The 15,104-nt window shown below is 44.2% G+C and overlaps 1 protein-coding gene and 2 pseudogenes across 2 annotated transcripts in view; 1 reads left to right on the top strand and 2 right to left on the bottom strand.

Moving 5' to 3' along the window:
• The window catches only part of LRRC39 (leucine rich repeat containing 39), a 113,614-nt gene that overhangs the window by 2,311 nt on the left and 96,199 nt on the right, over nt 1-15,104 (bottom strand). The gene's annotated exons all lie outside the window — the stretch shown is intronic.
• Nucleotides 6,730-6,848, bottom strand: LOC134962472 (5S ribosomal RNA; annotated as a pseudogene).
• On the top strand, nt 8,220-8,338 carry LOC134961820 (5S ribosomal RNA; annotated as a pseudogene).

Genomic DNA, 15,104 nt, shown 5'->3' on the forward strand with positions numbered 1-15,104 from the left:
ACTGCACTACAGAAACAGGGTTAAAACAGAGAGGGGGGGCACTTATTTGGCGATATGTATATATATATATATATATATATATATATATTAAAATGCTATAAGGGAAAAACACTTATATAAAGGTTGTCCCTGTATAATATAGCGTTTTTGGTGTGTGCTGGCATACTCTCCCTCTGTCTCCCCAAAGGGCTAGTGGGGTCCTGTCCTCTATCAGAGCATTCCCTGTGTGTGTGCTGTGTGTCGGTACTTGTGTGTCGACATGTATGAGGACGATGTTGGTGAGGAGGCGGAGCAATTGCCGGTAATGGTGATGTCACTCTCTAGGGAGTCGACACCGGAATGGATGGCTTATTTAAGGAATTACGTGATAATGTCAACACGCTGCAAGGTCGGTTGACGACATGAGACGGCCGGCAAACCAATTAGTACCTGTCCAGGCGTCTAAAACACCGTCAGGGGCGTTAAAACGTCCTTTTTACCTCAGTCGGTCGACACAGACACGGACACTGACTCCAGTGTCGACGGTGAAGAAACAAACGTATTTTCCTTTAGGGCCACACGTTACTTGTTAAGGGCAATGAAGGAGATGTTACATATTTCTGATACTACAAGTACCACAAAAAAGGGTATTATGTGGAGTGTGAAAAAACTACATGTGGTTTTTCCTGAATCAGATAAATTAAATGAAGTGTGTGATGATGCGTGGGTTTCCCCCGATAGAAAATTATTGGCGGTATACCCTTTCCCGCCAGAAGTTATGGCGCGTTGGGAAACACACCTTAGGGTGGATAAGGCGCTCACACGCTTATAAAAACAAGTGGCGTTACCGTCTCCAGATACGGACGCCCTCAAGGAGCCAACTGATAGGAGGTTGGAAAATATCCTAAAAAGTATATACACACATACTGGTGTTATACTGCGACCAGCGATCGCCTCAGCCTGGATGGGCAGCGCTGGGGTGGCTTGGTCGGATTCCCTGACTGGAAATATTGATACCCTTGACAGGGACAGTATTTTATTGACTATAGAGCATTTAAAAGATGCATTTCTATATATGCGAAACTCTGGCATCAAGAGTAAGTGCGATGTCCATATCTGCCAGACGATGTTTATGGACACGACAGTGGTCAGGTGATGCAGATTCCAAACGGCACATGGAAGTATTGCCGTATAAAGGGGAGGAGTTATTTGGGGTCGGTCCATCGGACCTGGTGGCCACGGCAACAGCTAGAAAATCCACCTTTTTTACCCCAAGTCACATCTCAGCAGAAAAAGACATAGTCTTTTCAGCCTCAGTCCTTTCGTCCCCATAATATCTGCCCAGGGATAGAGGTAAGGGAAGAAGACTGCAGCAGGCAGCCCATTCCCAGGAACAGAAGCCTTCCACCGCTTCTGCCAAGTCCTCAGCATGACGCTGGGGCCGTAAAAACAGGTGCAGTGGGGGGTCGTCTCAAGAGTTTCAGCACGCAGTGGGCTCACTCGCAAGTGGACCCCTGGATCCTACAAGTAGTATCCCAGGGGTACAGATTGGAAATTCGAGACGTCTCCCCCTCGCAGGTTCCTGAAGTTTGCTTTACCAACGTCTACCTCCGACAGGGAGGCAGTATTGGAAACAATTCACAAGCTGTATTCCCAGCAGGTGATAATCAAAGTACCCCTCCTACAACAAGTAAAGGGGTATTATTCCACACTATATTGTGGTACTGAAGCCAGACGGCTCGGTGAGACCTATTCTAAATGGAGTCACTCAGAGCAGTGATAGCGAACCAGGAAGAAGGGGACTATATGGTGTCCCTGGACATCAAGGATGCTTACCTCCATGTCCAAATTTGCCCTTCGAACAAAGGGTACCTCAGGTTCGTGGTACAAAACTGTCACTATCAGTTTCAGACGCTGCCGTTTGGATTGTCCACGGCACCCCGGGTCTTTACCAAGGTAATGGCCGAAATGATGATTCTTCTTCAAAGAAAAGGCGTCTTAATTATCCCTTACTTGGACGATCTCCTGATAAGGGCAAGGTCCAGAGAACAGTTGGAGGTCTGAGTAGCACTATCTCAAGTAGTTCTACGACAGCACGGGTGGATTCTAAATATTCCAAAATCGCAGCTGTCTCCGACGACACGTCTGCTGTCCCTAGGGATGATTCTGGACACAGTCCAGAAAAAGGTGTTTCTCCCGGAGGAGAAAGCCAGGGAGTTATCCGAGCTAGTCAGGAACCTCCAAAAACCAGGAAAAGTGTCAGTGCATCATTGCACAAGGGCCCTGGGAAAAATGGTGGCTTCTTACGAAGCGATTCCATTTGGCAGATTTCACGCAAGAACTTTTCAGTGGAATCTGCTGGACAAATGGTCCGGATCGCATCTTCAGATGCATCAGCGGATAACCCTGTCTCCAAGGACAAGGGTGTCTCTTCTGTGGTGGCTGCAGAGTGCTCATCTACTAAAGGGCCACAGTTATGCATTCAGGACTGGGTCCTGGTGACCACGGATTCCAGTTTGAAAGGCTGGGGAGCAGTCACACAGGGAAAAAATTTCCAGGGAGTGTGATCAAGTCTGGGGACTTCTCTCCGCATAAATATACTGGAGCTAAGAGCAATTTACAATGCTATAAGCTTAGCAAGACCTCTGCTTCAAGGTCAGCCGGTATTGATCCAGTGGGACAACATCACGGCAGTCGCCCACGTAAACAGACAGGGCGGCACAAGAAGCAGGAGGACAATGGCAGAAACTGCAAGGATTCTTCGCTGGGCGGAAAATCATGTGATAGCACTGTCAGCAGTTTTCATTCCGGGAGTGGACAACTGGGAAGCAGACTTCCTCAGCACGACCTCCACCCGGGAGAGTGGGGACTTCATCGAGAAGTTTTTTCCACATGATTGTGCACCGTTGGGAAAGACCAAAGGTGGACATGATGGCGTCCCGCCTGAACAAAAAACTGGACAGGTATTGCGCCAGGTCAAGAGACCCTCAGGCAATAGCTGTGGACGTTCTGGTAACACCAGGGGTGTACCAGTCGGTGTATGTGTTCCCTCCTCTGCTTCTCATACCAAAGGTACTGAGAATTATAAGACGTAGAGGAGTAAGAACTATACTCGTGGCTCCGGATGGGCCAAGAAGGACTTGGTACCCGGAACTTCAAGAGATGCTCACAGAGGACTCAGGGCCTCTGCCGATAAGAAGGGACTTGTTTCAGCAAGTACCATGTCTGTTCCAAGACTTACCGCGGCTGCGTTTGACGGCATGGCGGTTGAACGCCGGATCCTAAGGGAAAAAGGCATTCCGGAAGAGGTCATTCCTACCCTGGTCAAAGCCAGGAAGGAGGTGACCGCACAACATTATCACCACATGTGGCGAAAATATGTTGCGTGGTGTGAGGCCAGGAAGGCCCCACGAAGAAATTTCAACTCGGTCGATTCCTGCATTTCCTGCAAACAGGAGTGTCTATGGGCCTCAAATTGGGGTCCATTAAGGTTCAAATTTCGGCCCTGTCGATTTTCTTCCAGAAAGAATTGGCTTCAGTTCCTGAAGTCCAGAAATTTGACAAGGGAGTACTGCATATACAACCCCCTTTTGTGCCTCCAGTGGCACTGTGGGATCTCAACGTAGTCCTGGGATTCCTCAAATCACGTTGGTTTAAACCGCTCAAATCTGTGGATTTGAAATATCTCACATGGAAAGTGACCATGATGTTGGCCCTGGCCTCGGCCAGGCGAGTGTCAGAATTGGCGGCTTTGTCTCACAAAAGCCCATATCTGATTGTCCATTCGGACAGGGCAGAGCTGCGGACTCGTCCCCAGTTTCTCCCTAAGTTGGTGTCAGCGTTTCATCTGAACCAGCTTATTGTGGTACCTGCGGCTACTAGAGACTTGGAGGACTCCAAGTTGCTAGATGTTGTCAGGGCCCTGAAAATATAGATTTCCAGGACGGCTGGAGTCAGGAAAACTGACTTGCTGTTATCCTGTATGCACCCAAAAAACTGGGTGCTCTTGCTTCTAAGCAGACGATTGCTCGTTGAATGTGTAGTACAATTCAGCTTGCACATTCTGTGGCAGGACTGCCACAGCCAAAATATATAAATGCCCATTCCACAAGGAAGGTGGGCTCATCTTGGGCGACTGCCCGAGGGGTCTCGGCTTTACAACTTTGCCGAGCTGCTACTTGGTCAGGGGCACACCCTGGCTGAGGAGGACCTGGAGTTCTCTCACTCGGTGCTGCAGAGTCATCCGCACTCTCCCGCCCGTTTGGGAGCTTTGGTATAATCCCCATGGTCCTGACGGAGTCCCCAGCATCCACTTAGGACGTCAGAGAAAATAAGATTTTACTTACCGATAAATCTATTTCTCGTAGTCCGTAGTGGATGCTGGGCGCCCATCCCAAGTGCGGATTGTCTGCAATACTTGTACATAGTTGTTGTTACAAAAAAAATCGGGTTGTTATTGTTGTGAGCCGTCTGTTCAGAGGCTCCTACGTTTGTCATACTGTTAACTGGGTTCAGATCACAAGTTATACGGTGTGATTGGTGTGGCTGGTATGAGTCTTACCCGGGATTCAATATCCTTCCTTATTGTGTACGCTCGTCCGGGCACAGTATCCTAACTGAGGCTTGGAGGAGGGTCATAGGGGGAGGAGCCAGTACACACCACCTGATCCTAAAGCTTTAGTTTTGTGCCCTGTCTCCTGCGGAGCCGCTGATCCCCATGGTCCTGACGGAGTCCCCAGCATCCACTACGGACTACGAGAAATAGATTTATCGGTAAGTAAAATCTTATTTTCCTTGATCCCCTGCCACTACCTGCAGCCTGCCCGTCACCCCCAGCCGCCCGCTTCCCAGCGCCGGTCCACAGCCCAGCCGTGGACTGCCTAGCAGCCGTCGCTGGGCACTCTCCACCGTTCTCCGGATCCCTGCCGCCGCTGCTCTCCACCTCCGTCCCGCTTCAGAGCTCAGGAGCCGCGAACTGCGGCTGCCGCGGCTCTGTCTGGAGAGGGAGGAGGCTGACCGCTAACAGCTCTCACTGCTGCCGCAGTCCATCTGTGAGGGGGGAGGTCGCCGGGGAGAGGGGAGGATTGTGCTCGCATAGTAGCGGGAGGCCCCATAACTAAGCTGCATTTTAATGCAGCAGGTATAACTCGGGCTATTAAGCCTGTGTAAGGAGTCTCGCAGTATATGCCTATATATCTGGGGGTAAATATGTTTATATGTGTGTGTGTGTGTGTGTGTGTGTATGTATGTGTATATATATATATATTTATATATGTATGTGTATATATATGTGTGTATGTATATATATATATATATATATATATATATATATATATTATACATACACACACACACACACACACACACATATCTATAAACATACATATATACATAATAAATATATATTATATATATGTATGTTTCTAGATATGTATGTGTGTGTGTGTGTGTGTGTGTGTGTGTGTGTGTGTGTAATATATACACACACACACACACATACAGTTGTGCTCATAAGTTTACATACCCTAGCAGAATTTGTGATTTTCTGGCCATATGAATGATAACTCACAAACTTTTCTTTCACTCATAGTTAGTGGTTGGGTGAAGCCATTTATTGTCAAACAACTGTGTTTACTCTTTTTAAATCATAATGACAACAGAAACTACCCAAATGACCCTGATCAAATGTTTACATACCCCCGTTCTTAATACCATGTATTGGCCCCCTTTAACATCAGTGACAGCTTGAAGTCTTTTGTGGTAGTTGTGGATGAGGCTCTTTATTTTCTCAGATGATAAAGCTGCCCATTCTTCTTGGCAAAAAGCCTCCAGTTCCTGTAAATTCTTGGGCTGTCTTGCATGAACTGCACATTTGAGATCTCCCCAGAGTGGCTCAATGATATTGAGGGCAGGAGACTGAGATGGCCACTCCAGAACCTTCACTTTTCTGCTGCAGCCAATGACAGGTCGACTTGGCCTTGTGTTTTGGATCATTGTCATGTTAGAACGTCCAAGTACGTCCCATGCGCAGCTTCCGGGCTGATGAGTGCAAATTTTCCTCCAGTATTTTCTGATAACATGCTGCATTCAGGAAAAGGACAGTTTGGTGCCGCACAGGACCCTAAAAGAATTTTTTTGTGTAATGGGCTTTTATGAAATTTGTACCTTGTAAACCAACAGTGCATATGCATGCGAAATGCCTGTATAGGTCTTTAAGGAGTTACTGTGGTTGGTGGTGCACCCAGAGTCAATAGTACATGTTAATGTTAGCAAAAGAAAAAGAGAGACTCTGTGTTGGGGCACGCTTGAAAAACTAAAACTTAACTTTTAATTATAGCATGATAAAATTTATGGTACACAGTTCAACACACATATAGTTTATAACATTTAAGGAGAAAAAATATAATAATAAATAATTCTCACTTTAAGAAGTAATAATTTTGGAGTAATAATTTTCCAAATGATATTATTATTTGTGGTGACAGTGACACCTGAGATGAAAATATTAAGAAATCTGTTTCTGCATAGGAGAAAATTCTTCCAATGCCTGTTATAATGGTGTGTCCTGGTAACGATTAATCTGCTATTTCAAAATCTAGAAATTTATGAGTCAAAAATAGCAATATGCCAAAGAACTCTAGATGAGTGTATGATCAGAAGGAAAATTCTATAAGAAGGAGGAAAATTAGGAATGAAAAGTGGTAATGGTCAAAGGTTGCTCCACCACCTCTACTTTTCACACAGAGATATTTATTACTGCTCCTAATATTCCCTGGAAGTCTCCCATCCAGGTACTGATCAGGCTAATCACTGCTTAGCTTCCAAGATCAGACGAGATTGGGCGTAGCCAGTGAGATATGGCAGTAATATCACATAGATTGTGAAGAGAGAATGTATGGTTATTGACATATACCTGTTAGGGTACTTCTGCTGTCCATTAATACGCACAGTTATCCTGTTACTTTAAGCATTGCAGGATAGTTATTTAACTGTCGTCAGGATGAGAGAGTACCGAACCAGTAAGTTTCAGGAAACGTATAGGTTCAGAGCCCGTCTTCTGCTGTCCACTGTCATATAATTTAATACAGCGGACAGTGGATGAGAGAGGCGGGTTTATCTGTGCCTATTGAATAAAAGTATGAAACTACACAGATATCTTAAGATTTCTTATAATAGTGCATATTCCCAGTACATACTATTAATCCTAATAGTGGTATGCAAGGAGATTTTCGCTATTAGCAATGCCCCTGAATTAATGCAGAGGAAGTTCAAAAGACAATTATAAGTGATATCTGAAACTATACGTAATAATCTGAAATTTTGTCTCACTAACTGGAGTATGGGAGTGAGAGAGAAAAAAAAGGGAATTATGAAATAAGGTAAAGTAACCTAACACTATGAATAATAAATAGCAGATTTGGCAAAAATTAAACAATTAAGGACAAAACATTTTTTTGTCAAATATACGATACCAGGAGGTGAGTGGGTTGAACCGTGCACTGTTCAGCACCACTAGTCACAGACGGCCGTTTCACCTGGAGGTGGCTTGTTCACAGTGAACAAGCCACCTCCAGGTGAAACGGCCGTCTGTGACTAGTGGTGCTGAACAGTGCACGGTTCAGCCCACTCACCTCCTGGTATCGTATATTTGACAAAAAAATGTTTTGTCCTTAATTGTTTAATTTTTGCCAAATCTGCTATTTATTATTCATAGTGTTAGGTTACTTTACCTTATTTCATAATTCCCTTTTTTTTCTCTCTCACTCCCATACTCCAGTTAGTGAGACAAAATTTCAGATTATTACGTATAGTTTCAGATATCACTTATAATTGTCTTTTGAACTTCCTCTGCATTAATTCAGGGGCATTGCTAATAGCGAAAATCTCCTTGCATACCACTATTAGGATTAATAGTATGTACTGGGAATATGCACTATTATAAGAAATCTTAAGATATCTGTGTAGTTTCATACTTTTATTCAATAGGCACAGATAAACCCGCCTCTCTCATCCACTGTCCGCTGTATTAAATTATATGACAGTGGACAGCAGAAGACGGGCTCTGAACCTATACGTTTCCTGAAACTTACTGGTTCGGTACTCTCTCATCCTGACGACAGTTAAATAACTATCCTGCAATGCTTAAAGTAACAGGATAACTGTGCGTATTAATGGACAGCAGAAGTACCCTAACAGGTATATGTCAATAACCATACATTCTCTCTTCACAATCTATGTGATATTACTGCCATATCTCACTGGCTACGCCCAATCTCGTCTGATCTTGGAAGCTAAGCAGTGATTAGCCTGATTAGTACCTGGATGGGAGACTTCCAGGGAATATTAGGAGCAGTAATAAATATCTCTGTGTGAAAAGTAGAGGTGGTGGAGCAACCTTTGACCATTACCACTTTTCATTCCTAATTTTCCTCCTTCTTATAGAATTTTCCTTCTGATCATACACTCATCTAGAGTTCTTTGGCATATTGCTATTTTTGACTCATAAATTTCTAGATTTTGAAATAGCAGATTAATCGTTACCAGGACACACCATTATAACAGGCATTGGAAGAATTTTCTCCTATGCAGAAACAGATTTCTTAATATTTTCATCTCAGGTGTCACTGTCACCACAAATAATAATATCATTTGGAAAATTATTACTCAAATTATTACTTCTTAAAGTGAGAATTATTTATTATTATATTTTTTCTCCTTAAATGTTATAAACTATATGTGTGTTGAACTGTGTACCATAAATTTTATCATGCTATAATTAAAAGTTAAGTTTTAGTTTTTCAAGCGTGCCCCAACACAGAGTCTCTCTTTTTCTTTTGCTAACATTAACATGCTGCATTCATCTTGCCATCAATTTTGACCAAGTTTCCAGTGCCTTTGTAGCTCACACATCCCCAAAACATCAGCGATCCACCTCTGTGTTTCACAGTAGGAATGGTGTACCTTTCATCATATGTAACGTTTATGGTTGTAACGTTTATGGTTGTGGACAAAAAGTTCAATTTTGGTCTCATCACTCCAATTGACTTTGTTCCAGAAGTTTTGAGGCTTGTCTCTGTGCTGTTTGGAGTATTGTAAGTGGGATGCTTTGTGGTATTTGCGTAGTAATGGCTTTCTTCTGGCGACTCGACCATGCAGCCCATTGTTCTTCAAATGCCTCCTTATTGTGCATCTTGAAACAACCACACCACTTTTTTTTTCAGAGAGTCCTATATTTCAGCTGAAGTTATTTGTGGATTTTTCTTTGTATCCTGAACAATTTTCCTGGCAGTTGTAGCTGAAATTTTTGTTGGTCTACCTGACCGTGATTTGGTTTCCACAGAATCTCTCATTTTCCACTTAATTAGAGTTTGAACACTGCTGATTGGCATTCTCAATTGCTTGGATATCTTTTTATATCCCTTTCCTGTTTTATACAGTTCAATTACCTTTTCCCGCAGATCCTTTGACAATTCTTTTGCTTTCCCCATGACTCAGAATCCAGACACGTCAGTGCAGCACTGGATGAAAGATGCAAGGGTCTTTCAGGAGTCCAGAAACTCACTGACCTTTTATACACACACACTGATTACAAGCAAACAGATCACAGGTGAGGATGGTTACCTTTAGTAGCCATTCAAACCCGTTTGTGTCAACTTGTGTGCATGTTATCAGGCCAAAATCTCCAGGGTATGTAAACTTTTGATCAGGGTCATTTGGGTAGTTTCTGTTATTATTATGATTTAAAATGAGTAAACACAGTTGTTTGACAATAAATGGCTTCACCCAACCACTAACCATGAGTGAAAGAAAAGTTTGTGAGTCATCATTCATATTCTCTGACAAATGGCCAGAAAATCACAAATTCTGCTAGGGTATGTAAACTCATGAGCACAACTGTGTGTATGTGTATATATATATATATATATATATATATATATATGTGTGTGTGTGTGTGTGTGTGTGTGTGTATGTATATATATATATATATATATATGTGTGTGTGTGTGTATATATTATAGAGGGAGAGAGATCAGCTAATACTGTAATAAGGTTCTACTTTATTATATTTGAGCACATGGCTGGGGGCCATTTTAACTCTACTTCCTACTTCTTCTTACAGGAAGTTTGCTGTCCTACAACACTTGGCCACCGGAGGAGCAGGGGTGTTAGTAGGAATTCGGACAGCTCAGGTTTCACTGATTGTAGTGTTGCCCACGTGCACTGCTCTTCGGGCTTATACACACCTTAGTTACATTTTTACTGAGTTGTGGGACTTGTCTGTCTTTGTCTACTTGTCTGTCTGTGGACATAACGAGAAAGGCACCTGCAAAATCAAAAAAAGCAGCTTAACTGCAAGGTCTGTGCGAGTGTGTTACCTGATGGATCTACCACATGCACAGTATGTCTTGTAAATACAGGTACAAATACGATTTCTTCTCCTGATCCTCCATGGGCAATGGTGGCGGATTTAATGTCTGGGTTACAATCTGAATTGGCCGCCGCTCTAAAGGAGAGTGAGGCGGCTAGATCTGAGGCTCGGGTGATACCACTTGAGATACCGGAAGGGTCTCAGGAGATGTCTAGGACTTTGCAAGGGTTACAAAGGTCCAGATCTAGCTCAGTTCCGAAAGATAGTTATCATTTGTCTTATAAATTACCAGTTTCAGCTATGTTGCATTCTGACGATTCAATGTCAGACCTCACATCGCAAGAAGAACATGAGGAAGGTGAATTGGACCAGCAGTCAGATAGTGAGGTTACAGATAGCCCGGCCATTAAGAATCTCATCAGGGCAGTACATCAGGTTCTAAATTTTACGGAGGTTGAAGAACCTCTTTCAAATGAAAAGGTGTTATTTGCTAAACGACAGAGATCACCAGTGTGTTTTCCTTATTCGGATTCTCTTAATAAGCAGTTAACAGAGGCATGGAAGAATCCAGATAAACGGTTTTCTATACCTCGCTGGTTTCTGTCTAGTTACCCGTTCCCAGAGTCTATGATGTCTAAATGGGAAAATCCACTGACTGTGGATTCTTCTGTGTCAACTTTCTAAAAAGTTAACCATTCCAGTACCAGCTGCTACTATGCTTAAAGACCTGTCAGAGCGTAAGCTAGAAGCTATGCTAAAGTCAATGTATACAGCAGTAGGGGTGTTGCTTAGACCTGCTTTGGTGGGAGTTTGGGTGAATAAGGCTGTAATTGCATGGATAACACAGCTCAAGTCGGCCCTACAAGAAGACCACCATATACTTCTCGCTGATCACAACTGTGAATCTGCTGAGTATCTATGTACAGCTTCTATGGACGTCGGCCAGGTTAGTTCTCGCCTTTCAGCTTCACTAGTAGCGGCACGACGTGCACTTTGGCTACGTTCTTGGCAGGCGCAGGCAGAGTCCAAATGAGTAATAGAAGCATAACCTTACGCTGGCGAGATGTTGTTTGGTCCTGAATTGGACAAATGGATTTCTCAGGCCCCGGGGGGAAAATCTGTTTTCCTACCATTGCCTACACAGGTTCCTAAACAAAAATATTCAGGACCAGCGTTCAAATCCTTTAGACCTCAGTCATGTCGAGGCCGTGCTAGAGGAACAACCACACACAGTAGACGTGGTATAGGACATGGTTGTCAACAAACCACTAACCGTCAGGTCATTAAGACCGCTGACAAGCCAGTGGCATGACGGGCTCCCAGCCCATCTCGGATCTTCAGTTGTGGGAGCACGCCTTCAGACGTTTCATTTGGCGTGGTTTCGGACGTCCACAGATGGGTGGATCCGCAATTTAGTGTTAAAAGGTTACAAAATAGAGTTCGATTGGCTTCCATCAAAGCGACAGGTCTGCCTGTGTCAGAAGACAAAAAGGCGGTTATACAGACCGCGATTCAATCTCTGGTAGATTCAGCAGTTTTGATTCTGGTTCCAGTTCACCAAAAGGGTCAAGGTTATTATTCCAGTCTTTTTGTAGTACCAAAGCCGGATGGCTCTGTCAGACCGATATTGAACCTAAAGGGGCTTAATCAGTACGTCACTTACTACAGATTCAAGATGGAATCCCTGCAGTCAGTAATTGCAGGTTTAGAGCCACAGGAATTCGTGATTGCGCTGGATCTCAAGGATGCGTACTTGCACATTCCATTTTGGCCACCGCATCGGGTATACTTAAGGTTTGCAGTACAACAAAACCAGTATCAATTTCAGGCCCTACTGTTTGGCCTCTCGTCAGCGCCTCGAGTATTCACAAAAGTGATGTCTGTGATGATAGCTCATCTCAGATCCCTAGGAGTGATAATAGTTCCGTACTTAGACGATCTGCTCATCAAAGCTCTGTCTCAACAGATACTCCTTCAACATGCCTTACTAACGTACAGTGTATTAGTTCAGCGCGGTTGGATTGTCAACTTCAAGAAATTAAGCCTGATTCCGTCTCAAAGACTTCAATTCCTAGGAATGATTCTCGATACAGTGGATCAACGAATTAACCTGCCAGAGCAGAAGGCACAAAGTATTCATCATCTGGTACAGTTAGTGGTCAAACCACGGACAGTCTCGGTGCATTTGTGCATTCGACTGTTAGGAAAGATGGTGGCGTCTTTCGAATCGCTCCAGTTCGGTAGATTTCACTCACGTCCTTTTCAACTGGATGTTCTTGCACAGTGGTCAGGCTCGCATCTCCAAATTCATCAGATGGTGCGGTTGTCTCCAAGGGCCAGAGTATCACTACTCTGGTGGCTCCAAGTACACAATCTCCCCACAGGAAAAAGGTTTGGCGCCTGGAATTGGATAATTCTAACGACGGGCACGAGTCTCAGAGGTTGGGGAGCAGTGGTCCAAAATTGTCAGCTTCAGCGTCGCTGGTCAGACCAAGAAAGATTACTGTCCATAAATGTCCTGGAACTCCAAGCAATTTACAACGCGCTGCGACAAGCAGTGCACATGCTCCGGTCTCAGACTGTCCATGTTCAGTCAGACAACGCGACGGCAGTCACATACATCAACAAACAAGGAAGAACTCAAAGTCGCATGGCCATGCGGGAAGTTGCTCGAATCCTCAATTGGGCCGAGCATCACCAGGTGATATTGTCGGCAGTGTTCATTCCAGGAGTAGGCAACTGAGAGGCAGATTATCTCAGCCGTCAGGATTTTCATCCAGGAGAATGGGCATAAATTCCAGAAGTGTTCCAGATGTTGGTCCAGCGGTGGGGTTACCCACAGGTGGATCTACTGGCATCTCGCCAAAATCCTCAAACATCACAGTATGTGTTCAGAACAAGAGATCCAAAGGCAGTGGCAGTGGATGCTCTCACGATCGCGTGGCCGTACAGCCTCGTGTATCTGTTTCCACCGTTTCCGCTGCTTCCTCGGTTGCTTAAGCGGATCAAAAGAGAATCCACGATATTCATACTAGTGGCGCCTCATTGGCCTTGGAGAGCGTGGTTCTTGGATCTGCGCGGTCTTCTGGCAGACAACCCGTGGTCGCTTCCGCTACATCCGGACCTGCTGCAACAGGGTCTGTTCCTTTACCCAGATTTAGCGCGGCTACGTTTGACGGGGTGGCTGTTGAAACCGCCCTCTGAAAACGAGAGGGCATTCCAGAATCGGTTATACCAACCATGTTACATGTTAGAAAGCCAGTTACGGCAGCTCATTATCACAGGATTTGGCGTGTCTACATAGGGTTGTGTGAAGCTCGGAGGTTTCCAACATCATCTTTCAAATTATCCCGTCTTTTGCTATTTTTACAGACTGGGTTAGATGGAGGACTACGTTTATCTACACTAAAGGTGCAGGTATCTGCTTTGTCAATTTACTTTCAAAGGCATTTGGCCCTTTTGCCAACAGTTCACACTTTCCTGCAAGGTGTCCTCAGAGTACAACCTTTATTTATACCACCTACAGCGCCATGGGACTTGAATCTGGTTTTAGATTTTTTACAGTCTTCAGTTTTTGAACCCTTACAACAAGTTGATGTTAAGTTTCTAACTTGGAAAACAGTTTTTCTCCTAGCCTTAGCTTCAGCAAGGCGTGTTTCAGAATTGTGTGCCCTGTCATACAAGCCACCGTATTTAGTGTTTCATGATGATAGAGCGGAACTTCGAACGAATCCTGGTTTCCTACCAAAGGTGGTATCTGCTTTTCACATCAATCAACCAATCGTAATTCCGGTATTATCAGAAAGTGCAGGAACTCCAGCAACTTTGGATGTGGTACGCGCACTACGTGTTTATGTAGCCCAAACATCAACAGTACATAAAATGGATACATTGTTTGTTCTCTGTGATGAAGTCAAGATGGGTTGGCCAGCTTCCAAGCAGACCTTGTCCAGATGGAGTAAGCTGACCGTATGTCAGGCTTACCTTCATGCTAGGCTACAACCGCTGGCATCAGTTTCAGCTCATTCCACACGTTCTGTGGGAACTTCATGGGCAGCAGGTCGTGAAGCTTCTACAACGCAACTTTGCCGTGCAGCTTCATGGTCATCAGTGCACACGTTTGTGCGCTTTTACAAGTTTGATACGTTTGCGGCATCAGCATCTAGCTTTGGCCGTCTAGTGTTACAGGTGCCAAACAGCTCTCCTGCCCAAGGGAGAAACTTTGGTACGTCCCAAGAGTACTCCAGTGACCCCTAGTGGATGAAAAAGAAAATAGGATTTTGGTACTTACCAGATAAATCCTTTACTTTGAATCCACAGGGGGCACTGGACGCACACGCCCAGAGCAGTTTCACCTGTCTTGTGGTAAATTCAGTAGACCTTATGGTAACACATTCTCACCGACTGGTTCAAATGTTACAGTGATATCTGTTATTGTGCCAACTGTTTAGTTGTCTGTTATGTTATGTGTCAACTTCATTGTTGTCCGTTATGTTATAATGTTATATGTGATTCTCTATTGTTCATTCTCTCTATCACTCCCGTTCGGCTCAGTAAAAAAACACTGAGGTACCTTGGGAGTATGGAGGGAGTGGAGAGTTACTAATTTAAATATTTAAATGTGCCTATCCCTGCTAACGCCCCATCCATATCCCAAGAGTACTCCAGTGCCCCCTGCGGATTCAAAGAAAAGGATGTATCTGGTAAGTACCAAAATCCTATTTTCTTTCATTTGTTTGTGTCTGATTCAATGTGG

Source organism: Pseudophryne corroboree, chromosome 9, assembly GCF_028390025.1.
Source record: "Pseudophryne corroboree isolate aPseCor3 chromosome 9, aPseCor3.hap2, whole genome shotgun sequence".
Lineage (NCBI taxonomy): Eukaryota > Metazoa > Chordata > Amphibia > Anura > Myobatrachidae > Pseudophryne > Pseudophryne corroboree.